Here is a 16,409-nt window from a genome sequence, read left to right on the forward strand (position 1 = left end):
TTCTCAGGCACTGCAGCATGAAGTCAACCATGTGCTGCAGGCTCCCAACTGCCAAAGAACCGCTGTTCCCTGCTTGAGGCGTGATCTCTGCCTGCTCTGCATCACCCCACCCTCGCTGTACATACTGACTAGAGCTTTGTGTACCTCCCTCCTCTGGAGAGATGTCTTCCTCCTCCATCGACTCCTCCTCATCCTCCTCACAAAGTGTCCCCTGCCTAGGCCTTTGTGAGGAAGCACGTAGCGCAGACTGTCCAGAAGCAGATTGCATTTGTGACTCCTCATCCTCCACCTCTTCCAAAACCTCATCCCTTAGTGCTTGCAGTGTTTTTTGAAGCAGGCAGATAAGGGGGACAGTCATGCTGACTAGTGCATCATCTGTACTCGCCATCCGTGTGGAAACATCGAAGGCACGCAAAACGAGGCAGATGTCCTTCATAGAGGCCCACTCAGTGGTGCTGAAGTGTGACCGGTGCACATTGCGACTTGTTTGTGCCTGATGCAGCCTGTACTCCATGACTGCTGCCTGCTGCTCACACAACCGCTCCAACATATGTAACATAGAATTCCACCTGGTGGGTAAGTCACATATGATGCGATGTTCCGGAAGGCATAATCGGCGCTGCAGAGCAGCAAGGCGCGATCTTGCCGTGCTGGAACGCCGCAAGTGAGCGCACTCTATGCGGACCTTGTGCAGCAGTGCATCAAGATCCGGATAGTCCCTCAGAAAGCTCTGCACGACCAAGTTGAGCACATGTGGCAGACATGGGATGTGAGTGAGGTTGCCTAGGCCAAGAGCTGCCACCAGATTTTGGCCATTGTCACACACTACCAAGCCCGGCTGGAGATTTGCTGGCACAAACCACACATCGCTCTCCTGCTTGATGGCATTCCAGAGCTCCTGCGCTATGTGGCTTCGATTCCCCAAAGAAATTAATTTTAGGACGGCCTGTGGACGTTTGGCCACGGCTGTGCTCATATCGGTCGTAACAGGCTCCTGCTGCGCTGTTTCAGAGGAACTAGAGTAGGAGTCAATGTACAGACTGGATTCCTGCAATCCGTGGAGTTGGCAGAACACGTAGAGCTCCACTCTCCAGATCTGTACCCGGCTCCACAACATTGACCCAATGGGCAGTGAGGGAAAGGTATCATCCCTTTCCATGGTTACTGGTCCACGCATCAGTGGTCAGGTGAACCTTGCTACAGACGGCGTTTAGTAGCGCATGTTTTATGTTTGCCTCCACATATTTCTGCAGGGCAGGGACGGCTTGCCTGCTGAAATAAAAGCGGCTGGGCACGGTGTATTGTGGGACTGCCAATGCCATGAAGTCCCGGAAGGTGTCAGTCTCCACCAGCCTGAATGACAGCATTTCAAGGGCCAGTAGTTTGGCAATGCCAGCATTCAGAGCCTGTGCTTGGGGATGGTTTGCCAAGTATGGCCGCCTTTTCTCCCATGCCTGTGCTACCGATGGCTGCCGAGTGGCCTGGGAGTGTGAGGATGACTTGGAACGTGGTGCTGTGGGTGGAATGTCACAGGGTCTCCGGACAACAGTGCCAGAGGTTCTTCCTTGGCGATCCTGTGAGGAAGCCGAACCAGCTGTGTGTGAGCTGGAGGACAAGGCCCCAACACGAGCTGAAGAGATGGTAGGTGGTGCTGTACGTTGGCCTACGTCTCCAGTGTGTCTGTGTAACTCCAGCTCGTGCTAGGTCCGCACATGTTTCCACATATTAGTGGTATTGAGGTTGCTGACATTTTTCCTTCTTTTGACTCTCTGATGACACAGCTTGCATTTGACAAAGCAAATGTCATCTGCAACTGTGTAAAAAAAGGACCACGCACTGCAAGTCTTGGGAGCACCCGTTTTGCCTTTTGAAAGTGGAATGCTCCTAACGGGTGCCGAAGTGGAGGCTACAGGCAACCAAGTCTGCCCCCTCCCTCTCCCTCCGGTTTTGGCCGTTCGGGGAATCTCTTCCTCAGAGCTGCTCCCACCACCTTCCTGTTCCTCACGCCATGATGGGTCAAGGACCTCATCATCTACACTCCCCTCTTCAAACACATGCTTCTCCTGGATTGTCTCGCCACCACTGTATGCACCAGAAAGTGGTAACTGAGTCTCGTCATCATCTGATGCGTACTGAGGTGTGCTGACCATAGGCACTGGCCCACCCGCCTCTTCAGATTCAGAGGGACAAAGAAGTTGCGCATCACTGCATACTTCCTCTTCTTCACATTCTGGAATGCTGCTTGGCTGGCCCCCTCTTTCCAAACCAACAGATTCCGAGAACAGAAGTAGAGACTGTGATGGCTCCTGTCCAGGGCTCTCTGACTGCCTGGGCACTTTGGCAGGTGGTGAAGAGACAAATGGTTGCTCTTCGGTGCTTTGGCCCTGAGAGGATGTGGAAGTAATTGAAGTCGATGCGTTAGCTGCCATCCATCCGACAACGGCTTCAATTTGTTCCTCCCGCAGCAGTGGGGTACGGTGAGGTCCGACAAAGCTGCGCATAAAGGACTGTTGCCTGCTAAAACTGGGGGATGCTGACTCACTGGTGCCAACAGCAGGCACAGAATCCCCACGTCCTCTCCCTGCAGAATCCCCACGTCCTCTCCCTGCAGAATCCCCACGTCCTCTCCCTGCTGAAACTCCACGCCCACGGCCACGTGCCTTACTCCCTGCCTTCTTCATCTTGCTAGACTGAGAAAGATAGGCAAAAAAGTACAAAGGGGGCCTTAGTGTGCTTATTCCTGAACAGCTGGTTACAGGTATAAGAAACACTAATTTTATGAAGTGTGTGTGTCGACTACACTTTAATGGGAGCTAATGTGGCCTACACAACTTTCAAATGTAATGTTTGTTGAACTTTGTTGTTTTTTGGGGGGGGGAAAAACTAAAAGGATGTGACCAAAGATTTGAAAGTCAGAGTATCATCAACTTTCTGGAGCTATTACAATGCAGGCAGGTAACCTACAATGCAAAAGATGAGGCTCCAAAAAAATTGGGTAATACTAATCTGGCTGCAGCTGAAGGGCACAAGCCAGAAAAAAGGCTCCTCTATCTACTCCTATATAGTGTTTGCAACCAACCAATGTAGATGGATATGGATGGATGCACACTAATAGGAGAAGAAAAAATGAGCTGCAATTAAAGAAAAATATGTGTGAGGCAGTGACGCACGCTGAGTGGCCTACAACCAGACGTAGCTGCAGGACACACTACTCAGCGTGAGCTGCACTCACACACAGTCAGAGACCACTCAGACAGCCGTGAACAGTGCAGCTAAGTGTGCACTAGCACTGACAGGCTGCAGAAAGGCTCCGCTGTGTACTCCTAGAGTGTTTGCAACCACCGTATATGGATACGGATGGATGCACACTAATAGGAGAAAAAATGAGCTGCAATAAAAGAAAAATGTGTTGAGGCAGTGACACGCTGAGTGGCCTACAACCAGACGTAGCTGCAGGACACACTACTCAGCGTGAGCTGCACTCACACACAGTCAGAGACCACTCAGACAGCCGTGAACAGTGCAGCTAAGTGGGAACTAGCACTGAAAGGCTGCAGAAAGGCTCCGCTATCTACTACTAGTGTTTGCAACCAACGTATGGATACGGATGGAAGCGCACTAGATAGAATTTTTTAAAAATAAGCAGCTCAAAAAGAAAAATATGTATGAGGCATCAGTGAGGCACGCTGGGCGGCCTACAACGAGACGTGGCTGAAGGACCCACTCCACAGCGTGAGCTGCACTCACACAGCCCTTGCAGACAGCTGTGAACACTGCTGCTAGGGAAAAGAAAGCTACAGTGGTGGTTTATGTAGCCTGGGTAAAGCACAATATTGTTTTGAGAATCGCTATTTCTAACTGTCCCTCACAGTCTTCAACAGCAGCCTGTCCCTAACTGAATTCACAGCAGAGTGACCAGAAATGGCGGCGGCGGTGGCTTTTATAGTGCATCATGACATCATTTCAGCAGCCAATCACAGCCATGCCAATAGTTAACATGCCTACATGCCTAACAGGATGTGCCCACACTTCTGAGGATTCCCATTGGCTGAATCAAAGCGAGCAGGCTGATAGCATTATGGGAACTTCCGATTCCGGTATCCGATATGAAAAAAGTATCGGAAGTCAGTATCGGAATTCCGATACAGCTAATATCGACCGATACCCGATACTTGCGCTATCGGAAAGTTCAACACTACTGCTAACATACAGTAACAAACTACCATAACAGTAACAGAATGGTGAAAATGTCCTTGTCCTCATGAGTTTAAAATCTACCAAATTTGGGGGGAGAAGACAGTAGGTCGGGGGGAAGTTACAGCTCATATGAAGAGGCAAAATGGTTATTGCATGAGGACAGAGGAAAGAATGGTAAGTTAGGAGTTAATGTTTGCAACTTGCCTAGAGTGGGAGGGGTCAGTGTTAGGAAAAGGGACTGCTTTCTGTTAGTTGAGGAGATAGGGTTTGGAGTGCGCAGTGAATGGGTGATCCTGATGGAGAGGAGACCAAAAGCGAGGAATAGTGTGCTCCTATAGCTAAGTGACAGAAAGAGACAGAGTGGCCTTCTGGAGATGGGTCAAAGGAGAGGACATCTAGTTACGAGACCTGAGCTTATAGCGCTGAAGGCAATGGACTTTAGCAGGACTGAGAGACGGGGATTAGTGAAGGGTCCCGAGCAGTAGATCCAGGGCACCATTAGTGAAATAAATAGGAAGCAGAACCGCAGAGCAAGTAAAGGAGATTGTAGCATTAAAGTAGGGAGAAACACTGTGCCTTGATAGACCAGCAGTATACTGTACAGGAAGGATGCTGTGTGGAATAATGCTTCATGTTGCAAAAGAAACATCCACAAGACTTTGTACCCACTATCCTGTATATATTACCTTTACAAAGTTCCTGTTCAGTAAAGAGTTTATTATAGAATGGTGGTCTCATTCATTGAACTGTGAAACATCTGGTCATGGTGAGGCCACAACTCCAGCTACATGTGGCCTGCATGAACGTAAGTCCTTCACAGAACAAATCCACACACTGAGCCAGAACCCACACTTTCATGTAACGTGACTAGGCGCTGAAGATGAGTGCCTTGCCCATGGCTACCACCCAGCACCATGTCATACTTGGTGTTGTCGGCAGGATTGAGTATTGCAGCTGAAGGAACAGTGCAGTGCAAGAAAGACTCAACTCAAGTTACATTGACTTGCATTAGAGCCGGATCGAGCCGGATGGCCATGCGTTTCATCCGATTTTCGCCGGATCCGACAATGTGACGCGATCCGGCATCTGGAAAAAACGGTGACTGTAACATTTTTTGTATCCGTCGAAAAAGCCGGACACGCCGGATCCGGCGTGTCCGGCTTTTTCATACAATGAAAGCCTATGAGCGCCGCAATGCGCCGGATCCGGCGGCCGGATCCGGTTTCTTTGGTCTGAGCATACTCAGTAGCTCTGCCCACAGGACATATATAAAAGCAAGACAATGGGACCCTCAGCCACACCCAACATGCCACCCAAGCCAAGAACCAGGAGCAGGAGAAGGCAGCAGACATCTGCAGCAGCAGCACCATCAGCACCACCCCAAATGGAGCAGCATGCTGAACAACGGGAGGGGAGTCCAGCATCAGATGAGAGACGGTAATTATCAAATCCCCCATTCCTCCAAACTAGGGCTATGGAATATCAAGATATTCATTGGCCCTTTGTTTCTCTTTATTCAACAGCCGCCCAATAGATGCAGCAGCAGCAATGGCAGCAGCAGAAACACCACCCACAGGCATGGAGTGTGGCCACCAGGAAGACAGCACATCATCTTCTGGGAGCCCTCCCTCGCATCGTCAGTGTTTGACGGTAAGTTTTTATTTCCAAAATCCATCATCTCTGTAATATATGTGTATTCATTGCCTTTTATTTCAAAACAGGAATCACAAGATGAAGAGGAGCTCCCAGAAGAAGAAGGAAGGGGTGGACAGACACTTGGAGTGGGCTCACAATTGGTAAGTTTTTTGCATCAAACGCAGAAACACAACATCACACTACACACAACACATAGAAAACAATGTTCTGCAGACCACACACAGCAAACAAATGCCTACATCCAAAGACATAACATTTTTTGTTTTCTTCTCTAGTCTTCCCAATCTGGTGCTCGGCCAAGAGGTCCTCGCAGTGCCTCCCAGGGTCGTCGGCGACAGCAACGCGGCGGTCACCAGCGTGTAAGTATAAATATTTTTGCTTTGTTTTTTTGCACTTTTTATTTCATTTCTTTTGTGGAGGCTAATTATGTTATTTTTGTCTTTTTCTTTAACAGCCTTCACAGCGTGCTCCCGACTCTGACGGTGAGGATGGAGGGATTGATGTGGACCGCCTCATCGATCTCGTCAGAGAAAGGGAGCCGCTCTGGAATATGGCTGACCGCCGCCACGCTGACCTGATCGTTACCCGACGACTCTGGGAGGAAATCTGTTCTCTCCTTGTGGACCGCTGGGAGGACCTCGAAGCTCGGGCCCAGATTAAAGAGCGTAAGTATATACAGTACCGGTTGCTTGATTTAAACCAGTGTTTCCCGAACTCCAGTCCTCGTGGTCCCCACGGATCATGTGTTCAGGATTTCTATTTGGAAATCCTGAAAACATGACCCCTGGGGACCATGAGGACTGGAGTTTGGGAAACACTGATGTTGTATACTAACCACTTTGTCCTTTCTCGTTTCAGGGGAGAGAATTGTGAAGCGGTGGCGGTCTGTGAGGGATCGTTTCAAGAAGGAGTTCAATAAAGAGATGCGGGCCCCGAGTGGATCTGGAGGACGCAGGAGCAAGTACAAGTACGCACGAGCCCTGTCGCTCCTCCGGGAGACAATGCTCACCAGAAGGTAAATATTACACACCACATGTGACAAAAAAATGTTTAGATGTAACTTTCTTTTTTTCAGCCAGGGCCATACCATGTCACTATTTTAATTGTTTTTTTTTCTCTTTATTCCACAGCACGGTGAGCAGCACTCGGGAGCCTGCACGATTGGACCCTTCTGAGGCGATCCCTGAGGAGACCGGCACCGAGGGACACTTCGACCGCCCCGGTACATCTGCACCTTCCCAGCCTTCCCACACATTCGACCCATCTGTCCCATCCACCAGCACAGGAGCATCGTGGCCGCCTACATTACATGAAGCTGCTGGTGAGGAGATCGCTTTCCCTTTACCCCACCCTTCTGCCACTGCCACCTCTAGTACACCTGCGGGTACTGGGCGGCAGCGGCAGAGGGGTCAGGAAAAGACTTATGCGCCAGAGTTCTTGCATCTGAATGCATCTTTCCAGAACTGTCTAAAAGACTTGTCAGAGCAAATCACCGCAGGCTATCAGCAGATCAACTCCAGCATTCTGGAGGTGAAGACACTTCTGCAAACCATGCATTCAGAAGCAAGATCTTCGCCAAACCACACGTTTTTCAGGTCTGTTGTGGAGCGCATGGAAACGCTCTCTCCTGCCCAGCAGATGCATGTAATGCATTCATGCCACGCTGCTCTCCAGCAAGTTACCTCCCAACCTCCTCCTCCCACCACAGTAGTTCCTCCACCTGCACCCCCTCCAGCCACTTTCCATCCTCCCCCTCCTATTACATCTACACCCCCTCCAGCCACTTTCCATCCTCCCCCTCCTATTACATCTACACCCCCTCCAGCCACTTTCCATCCTCCCCCTCCTATTACATACCATCCACCTCCCCAGCACCATCCACCTCCCCAGCACCATCCACCTCCCCAGCACCAGCAACCTCCCCAGCACCAGCAACCTCCCCAGTACCAGCAACCTCCCCAGTACCAGCAACCTCCCCAGTACCAGCAACCTCCCCAGTACCAGCAACCTCCCCAGTACCAGCAACCTCCCCAGTACCAGCAACCTCCCCAGTACCAGACATCTCCCCACTTCCAGCAACCTGCCCCGTACCAGACATCTCCACACTTCCAGCAACCTGCCCCGTACCAGACATCTCCCCACTTCCAGCAACCTGCCCCGTACCAGACATCTCCCCACTTCCAGCAACCTGCCCCGTACCAAACTCCTTCCCCATACAACTTACCATCAACATCATCTGCTCCTACAGTCCCTGCCCAACCCTCCACTCCACCACCCACCACCTCTTCTGCTTCCCACATGTCCACCCATTCTGTAGTTTTTTCCACACCTTCACCTCTAACTGTTCCTTCCCCACCACGATCCCAGTCCTCTCTCCACACTCCCAGTGTCGAAGTGTCCCGCAGCCCCTACAGCAGTATTTCCACCACACACTACACAGATTTATAATGTGTGTATTTAAATAAAAATGACCAGTTTTATGGTTTCAAAGCTTTATTAAACAAGTTTTTTAAAATTTTAAAAAAGTTTACTAAAAAAAACATTTTTCAATAAAAGTTAAATTATTTTACACTGGTTGTCTGTCATTTCTTTCTGCGGCGAAAAAGGTTAAATACAGGGTATTTAAAAGGTGAAATGGTATTCAAAACTAGGTATATAACTGTGGGTAAATTTTAGCTTTTTGCCACAGTTGTGTTCCTGGTTGTGTTTGAAGCAAAGTATTTCACCTAAAAAGTTGTGTTTATTGTTGGTGATTTCATAACAATGTACACAACTTTTGTTAAAAGGTGAAATACTTTGCATAAAACACAACCAGGTACACACCTGTGGCCTAAAGCTAAAAATAGAGACCATGACAAGATAGCCAACTTTGGTTGGCAAAGGTATATACTGTTGGTACAGAAGGTACACAAGTTTGGTTGGGCACAAATCTTTCACACTCTGTCATCCTGCCAGTGTACTCTGCCTTGAGGTGACATAAAGTATAGTGCAAAATTGTCCCTCATTACTGAAACCGTCACAGAACTTCTAGTGGTAATGTCATGGTAATCTTGCAAGGTGGTTTCTTCAGAGGTGTCCTCAATGGAAATGGGTTCCTTGCAGATAACAAAATTGTGGAGTACCATGCACGCTTTGATCACCTCGTCCACAGTTTCTGTCTTGAGGTTGATCGCAGTCAATAGGACCCGCCATTTGGCTGTCAGAATACCAAAGGTACATTCAACCATTCTTCTTGCTCTTGTGAGGCGGTAATTAAAAATGCGTTTTGGTCTTGTCAATCCTCTGCTAGAGTACGGTTTCAAAAGGTGTTCTGACAGCTGGAAGGCTTCATCCCCTACACAGACAAATGGCATAGGTGGACCAGATGTTTGCGGCAGCGGTCTAGGTGGTGGGAACTGGAAGGTGTTTCCATACAGTTTACGCCCCATGGCAGACAGTTTGAAAACTTGAGAGTCATTGGAGCGGCCATAGGCCCCAATATCAACCGCAATAAATTTGTATTCCGCGTCAGCGATGGCCATGAGGACAATTGAAAAATATTTCTTGTAATTGAAATATTCCGATCCCGATCCAGCTGGCTTTACAATGCGGATATGTTTACCGTCCACAGCGCCCAAGCAGTTGGGAAACTGACATATCTGTTGAAACTTGTCAGCAATTTCAATCCACCTCTCTGTTGTGGGCTCTGGTAAAAACTCTTCAGCTAAGGAGTCCCACAGTGCACGGCATGTGTACTTCACTATTCCAGATATGGTGGAAATCCCGAGTCTGTACTGGAAATGCAGTGACGAAAGGGATTCTCCAGTTGCAAGAAATCTGTGGGGAATTAAAAAACAATAAATTAGTTTTAAATCACAGCATTACATACCAAAACTGAGCTATAACACTTGGAGATACAAACTACCACCAACAAGATTGCAGTGAAAGTGTGCTCTGATGCGATCACATCCAATAAATGTGGCTTACCTTAAAGTCACCATCAGACGCTCTGTGGGTGAAACAGAGAAGCGGCAATAGGTGTCCGCTTTTCTTATGAGGTGTGCAATGCGCTCCACCAAGTAATCAAAATTCTCCATTTTCATCCTAACATATCCAAAAAATGTATCCGGGTTTCGTCGAAGGTCCATGCAGAGTGTAGAATAGACCCCACGCGTCATTCTCTTGGCTGTGATGGGGTGGATCCACAAACGTCGTCTACGATGCCTGATGCGCTTCTGTCTCGCTCTCTCCTTCTCCAGAACAATCACCCTCAAACGATTCGCCTCCGCTATAAAATCCGCCAAATTCTTCAAAATATTTCCAATGACAACATCCATCTTCGCCAGTAACTTGCTCTTCTCTCCAACCTGCACTTTCTCCTCTACAACCTGTCAAAGAAGGACTGTAGGAACATGCTATATATAGTTTTCCAGTAGCCAATCCCGTTCGGAAGGCCACAAGGGTCAATTTTAAAAACCGGATCCGGCGTAATCCGTCGAAAAACGGATAGAAAAACGGATGAACCGGATGAGACGGATCCGGTTTTGTCTGTCAAGAAAAAGACGGATCCGGCAGAAAACCAGATCCGTCACATCCGGTTTTACTAAACATTTGCCGGATCCGGCGTTCCGGCACGACGCCGGATCGCGCCTGACGCCGAAAACCTGAAGTGTGAAAGTAGCCTAAGATAGAAGGAGAATATCTGCCAAGTAAGATGTGTCCTGAAAAAATGGGCAGAGATAATCAAGAAACGAGATAGTGAAACAGAGAGGACTCCACCCAGCAAAAAGGGGTCCATGACAGACAGAAAGGAAGGCGTTGTTTGTGGGTTGTGAGTTGAAGAGAAAGCAGCTGTACAAGATAATGGCAGAATGGTGTGAAAACATGATGACAGAAGGAGGTGCTGCGTATATGGAGCTGGCTAGATTCCTTGCAGAAGAGGCAGAAACTGACGGCAGGGGCCCAGAGCAGGTTGGCTCCACCATTCACATGGAGCACGAAGGCAGGATGCAGCCTACACCTACAGGTTTTTCGAAGACTGAGAGGAGTAGAGTGAGAATCCAGAGGCTCGTTAATGTCCTAAGAGGTCTGAGCTGGTTGATGGTGGAAAGGAGATGGGGTGATGTCTGGACTGGAGATGTGCTGACAATTCCCTTAACCAAGCACTATTGAGATCTGGCATCCAGAGGTATAGCCTTTAACTATGATCTACATTCAAGCTAGGAGTTTGGAACCAACCATGATGTCTGTGTGGAGTGGAGAATAGTGAATACAGAGTATCCATCACAGGACTGTGTGACCTCACAAAGAGCACGCTGGTCAGATTTCTGAAGTTGGATGGTTGCCACGGGTGGTATGGGGTTTGTGTAGTCCGTGAAGAATGGGGCATTGCCAGAATGGGGTTGGAGGCAGAGAGAGACCGGGAGAGGGCCTTCGAGGTCAGCCATCCTGGATCTCAGCTGCAGAATACTGTAGAGTGCCTTCACAAGCCCACAAGCCTAAGCCCACTTAGAATGCAACATCCCCTGCCCCTCAGCGCTACTGCGCATGATCCATCTCAGCCTAAGATCTGACGCTGCTGTGCATGCGCCCATGCTCCGCATTCCAGACGTCATTCTGGTGTCTATGCACATGTCACTTCCGGTGCCCTGACACTGGAAATACAGCTCCAAATTCTAATGGCATCCTCTTTTATTGTCCGTAGTTCTCTCCATACTTAACCCATTTTTTTCTGTTGCACTGTACCACAGCCATTTATGAAACCATTTTCCCACAGCCCTCCTTGGGAAATCACACTGCTTTGATTAGCACTCAGTACGCAGCTACCCCACATATTTGACACAACCTTATATAGGTTAGTACCTTGACATTCTCTCATGTCCTTATCTACCCTCTTGCTCTTGAACATACAGTATATTATTGTCTTACGTGTCAATCTCTTTCTGATGTGAATCACTTTTTTCTATTTATTTGTATTTATTCACCAGTGTGTAGGATTGGCTTTAGTCCTTTTATGTTTAAAAGCTCATGTTGTTGTAAAACCACTGCCTTATGCCATGGCTTGGTTACAGGTTACTTTGTATCTCAATGCGATATTATTTTGTCCTATCTGTTTTTTCTTGTTGTTTTATTGTTCTTGATTATTTGTACTTATGTTTCTAATGTTTGGGTAATATAATCTCATTTTCTACGATTTTTGTTTTGATATTTGTTCTGCATCTATGGATATGACCACATGTATATTTGTGCAGCACAATAATTTTGTATATATTTCCTTATTAGTTGAGGAGATAGGGTTTGGAGTGTGAAGTGGACAGTACTGCAGTGAAAGGGGGAATAGGAGGCCACAGGTGAGGGATAGTGTGAGCCTAAAGAAAAGTGGGAAAAAGAGACTTAGTGGCCTTTTGAAGACGGGTCCTAGGAGAGGACGCCTAGCCATGAGACCTGGAACTCATAACGCAGAAGATAACGGGCCTTAGCAGGACTGAGTGACAGGGACTAGCAAAGGATCCTGAGCAGTAGATCTAGGGTGCCAGTAGTGGAAAAAAAGTTGTGGAATCGGTGGGCAAGTAAAGTAGTCTTTTGAATCAGGGCTGTAGTGTTAAAACTGGGTTGTGGCAAAGTAGGTAGAAACAGCGTGCCTTGAAAGCCCTGGAGTATGCTACAGAGGAAGGATGCTGTGTGGAAAAATTTTTCTACGGTAAGTGAAGCGTCCATAACACTTTGTACTATCCCTTGTATATAATCCTTACCAAGCTACCATTAAGCAAAGAGTTTACTATAGAATGGTGGACTCCTTCATTGAACTGTGACATATCTGGTACTGCCAAGCCCACAACACCAGCTACATGTGGCCGGCACGGGAGTAATGCCCTCACAGCACAAATCCACAAACCAAGCCAGGACCTACACTTTTATGTAAAATGCTGGGGCACCGCAGACTAATGCCTCGCTCACAGCTACCTCTTGGTGCCACATTGCAAAGATATAGGGACTTAAGTTGCATGTGAGAGTCAAAGAATAGACAGTCTTGTAAATTATCATTAGTAATTTAAACTGGGTTTGCTGGGCAACTAGAAGCCAGTGAAAAGATTGGCAGAGGGGAAAGGAGCAGTAGCAAGGGTAGAGGAGAATAAATTGAGCAGCAGAGGTAACGATAAGCTGAAGAAGTTTGAGTGTGTTAATGGGGATGCTAAAGAAAAGGTTATTGCAGGAGTTGAGGCAGTAGATGATAAGGGCATGTACTACCATTTTAGCTGGCCCAGGGTTGAGGAAAGGACAGATTGTGGAAATAGTTTTGAGTTGGTGACGGCAGGAGGTAGTAAGGGCTTGAGTGTGTGGTATGAAAGACAAAGCTCAGTCAAGGGTTAAACCCAGGCAGTGGACTTGTGATACAGGGAAAAGCATGATGTCATTTATTGTGATAGATAGATCTGATTGTGGGATGGAGGGAGATGGAGAGAAGGTGAAGAGTTCAGCTTTGTACACATTGAGATTTGAAAACTGTAATGAGAAGACGGAAGAAACAAGATACTCATAGAGCTGCCATTGGAATTCCGAACAGCAAAGTGGTGACATATAAACTAGAGAGGTGATTTGAGTGTCAGTAACATACAGGTGGTACTAGAAACTTTGGGACTTTATGAGCTGTCCCTTGCCAAAGCTACTGCTGATGTGAGGGAAGTGGAAGAAGGCATCGGTGTATGGAAGAGTGAATTTAAATTGTTGAATAAATGTTTGTGCTTCTGAGATGGAAAAGATATGAGAGATGTGAAGTAGTCCTGTTTAGAAGCGGTGAGACTTAACTAAGGAGACATCTGACTGGGATGCACCTCTGCCACCTGATAAGAGAATCCAGTGGGAAGTATGAAAGAACTCTTTAGCAGCCCTCTCCAATCTGAATGTGGCAAGGCCATACACCCCTGTGCCATCTACAGAGTACAGAGCCAAAGGCTGTATGTATTTGCAGATGCTTCTGTCAAAGCAATTGCTGCTGTTGCCTATCTTAAAATTGTGGACTCCAAATGTCAGAGCCACATTGGATTTGTTATGGGGAAGGCCAAACTTGCTCCACAACCAGAGCACACCATACCAAGGTTAGAACATTGTGCTGCAGTCTTAGCCGTCGAGTTAGCAGAGTTAATCGCATCCAAAATGGATATCGACCTGACACAAGCTTACTCAGACAGCAAAGTAGTCCTTGGCTACATCCACAATGAAACCAGACGATTCTATGTTTATGTCAACAACAGAGTACTATGAATTAGAAGATCAGTCCATCAAAAACAGTGGCATTACATTCTCACAGACCAAAATCCTGCAGATCATGCAACTAGAGCAGTTGACGCAAGTCAACTGGGAAGCACAACATGGCTCTCAGGACCAAAACTATTGTACACTGAGGAACCTTGTCCAGACACCTTTGAGCTAGTAGGAGAGGACTCAGATGCTGAAATCCTCCTTCAGGTGTCTACACTTCATACAATGACTTCGGCTATCCTTCTTGGATCTCACAGATTTGACAAATTTTCAATTTGGAAGTCACTTACTCGAGCCATCACCTGTCTGACTCATATAGCTTGCTCATTCAAGATCACCTGAGCTTGTGACACAGAAAAACGTAAAGGCTGGCATTTCTGTAAAAATACCTATGTTGCCTCCAACTTGGAATCTTCCAGAAATTACATCATCTCCACAGTTCAGGGAGAAATCTACTCTGTGGAATTCCAATGTCTCATTAACAAAGCTCCAATACCAGCGAGCAGTGCACTGAGAAAACTCGACCCATTCATCGACAACAACGGTCTGCTGAGAGTAGGAGGCCGACTCAATGAAGCTAAAATGGAGTTTGAGGGGAAATTCCCTCTTATCATTCCCGGAAAATGTCATGTTGCCTACTTAATCGTACAAAACTACCACAATCTGGTCAAACATCAAGGAAGACTATTTACAGAAGGAGCCATCAGAACTGCTGACCTGTGGATGGTCAGTGCAAAGAAACTCATCAGTAGTGTCATCTACAAATGCATTACCTGCCGAAAGCTTCATGGTTCCACTCAAACCCAAAAGATGGCTGACATACCAGCAGATAGACTCAGCCCAGACCCTCCTTTTACCATCATTGGTCTTGATGTGTTTGGACCTTGATCAGTTGTTACTTGTCACATGAGAGGCAGACAAGCTAATAGTAAATATACAACCAAAGCAAAATTCCACATGGCCAAGTGGAAAAGACCTCTAGACCAAAGACAATGAAATTGGTACCTCTGTCTAAACGCATATGTTTGATAGGACCACGGATGGCAATGAAACGTCTCAAAGCATTGATGAAGCTTGAAGTATCAAGTGACTCAATGAGCTCTATCTGGACGGCTCTGATTGACAGACAGGTAAACATGACAGCCCAACATTTACTATTAGCTTGAAAACCGAAAAAAACTCAAAAAGATCAAGGACAAAGAAATTCCTCATGTGAATGAAATAATATAGTGACTTATGGGTTAAATGCCCAAAAGGTCTATATCATTCACCATGGTATTGTCAATAATATGAATAGATTCTAATAATACTCCTTGATGCAATATAGAGGCTCAATAAAGAGTGCCAGAAATGCTATATAGAAATTTTATTGATAATAGTACAAAAAATAGTGACAACATGCATAACACTACTAGAAGGCAAGGGCGGCAATTAAAAGGGAGTAGAAGGTGTCATGTTATGTCATAGGGGGAAATTACAACATCTTTCACACAAAATATATGAGTCAATTCATAGATAGTATAGCTGAATATAAATATCAGGTGCGTAGCAGATTTACGTATTCTCCCTAAAGTGATGGGCAGATGCAGACATAGACATCTAACAGGGAAACAGAAGTCTCACAACGCACATAATTGCATGACTTCAGCTGCTCAGTAAGGAAAGTTAAACATGATGCTCCATCTCATCCTGTATAACAGATAATGGCCTAAGTAATAACCCACAATGGAGTGAAGTGGCCATTCAGTCACCAGTCGGTGAGTGATTACAGAAGAGGGGTAAGAGTATTAATGAGGTTGTTACCTTCAGTCATAATGCAGCTGAGTCTGAAAGCAGAGAGCGCGTGTGGGACACCGGGAGCCTCGACGCGCATTTCGTCTATGGCTTCGTTGGGAGGCATGGCCAATTTAAAAGAGGAAAGGACATTTATAGTGAACAATGGGAATCCTTAGCGATTCAGTATGCTTCCTGCATGAATGCCCGCCCATAGCAAGGAGGAGCCAGCGCGCGCCGGAGCGGCGGAAAGGAAGACACATGTCGTTACTATCCGTCGCCCCAGCAATGCGCACACTCCCCCGGAACCACGGCATGGGCACAGCACATTGAAGGAAGCAAGGTAAGTGTAAAGCTGAACATAGCGAGAGCGAGTTGGCGCGCTTCCTGTATGATGCGCCCGCCCATAGCAAGGAGGGGCGATCGCGCGTCAGAGCGATGGAGGGGAGGACAAACGTCATCAACATCCATCACCCCGGCAACACGCACGCACCTCCATCACCACGATGCGGGCGCAGCGCAAACATAGAGCGCGTCTGCGCAGA

This window comes from Dendrobates tinctorius, unplaced genomic scaffold (genome assembly GCF_039654945.1).
Source record: "Dendrobates tinctorius isolate UK_male_01 unplaced genomic scaffold, ASM3965494v1 ptg000015l, whole genome shotgun sequence".
Classification (NCBI taxonomy): Eukaryota; Metazoa; Chordata; class Amphibia; order Anura; family Dendrobatidae; genus Dendrobates; species Dendrobates tinctorius.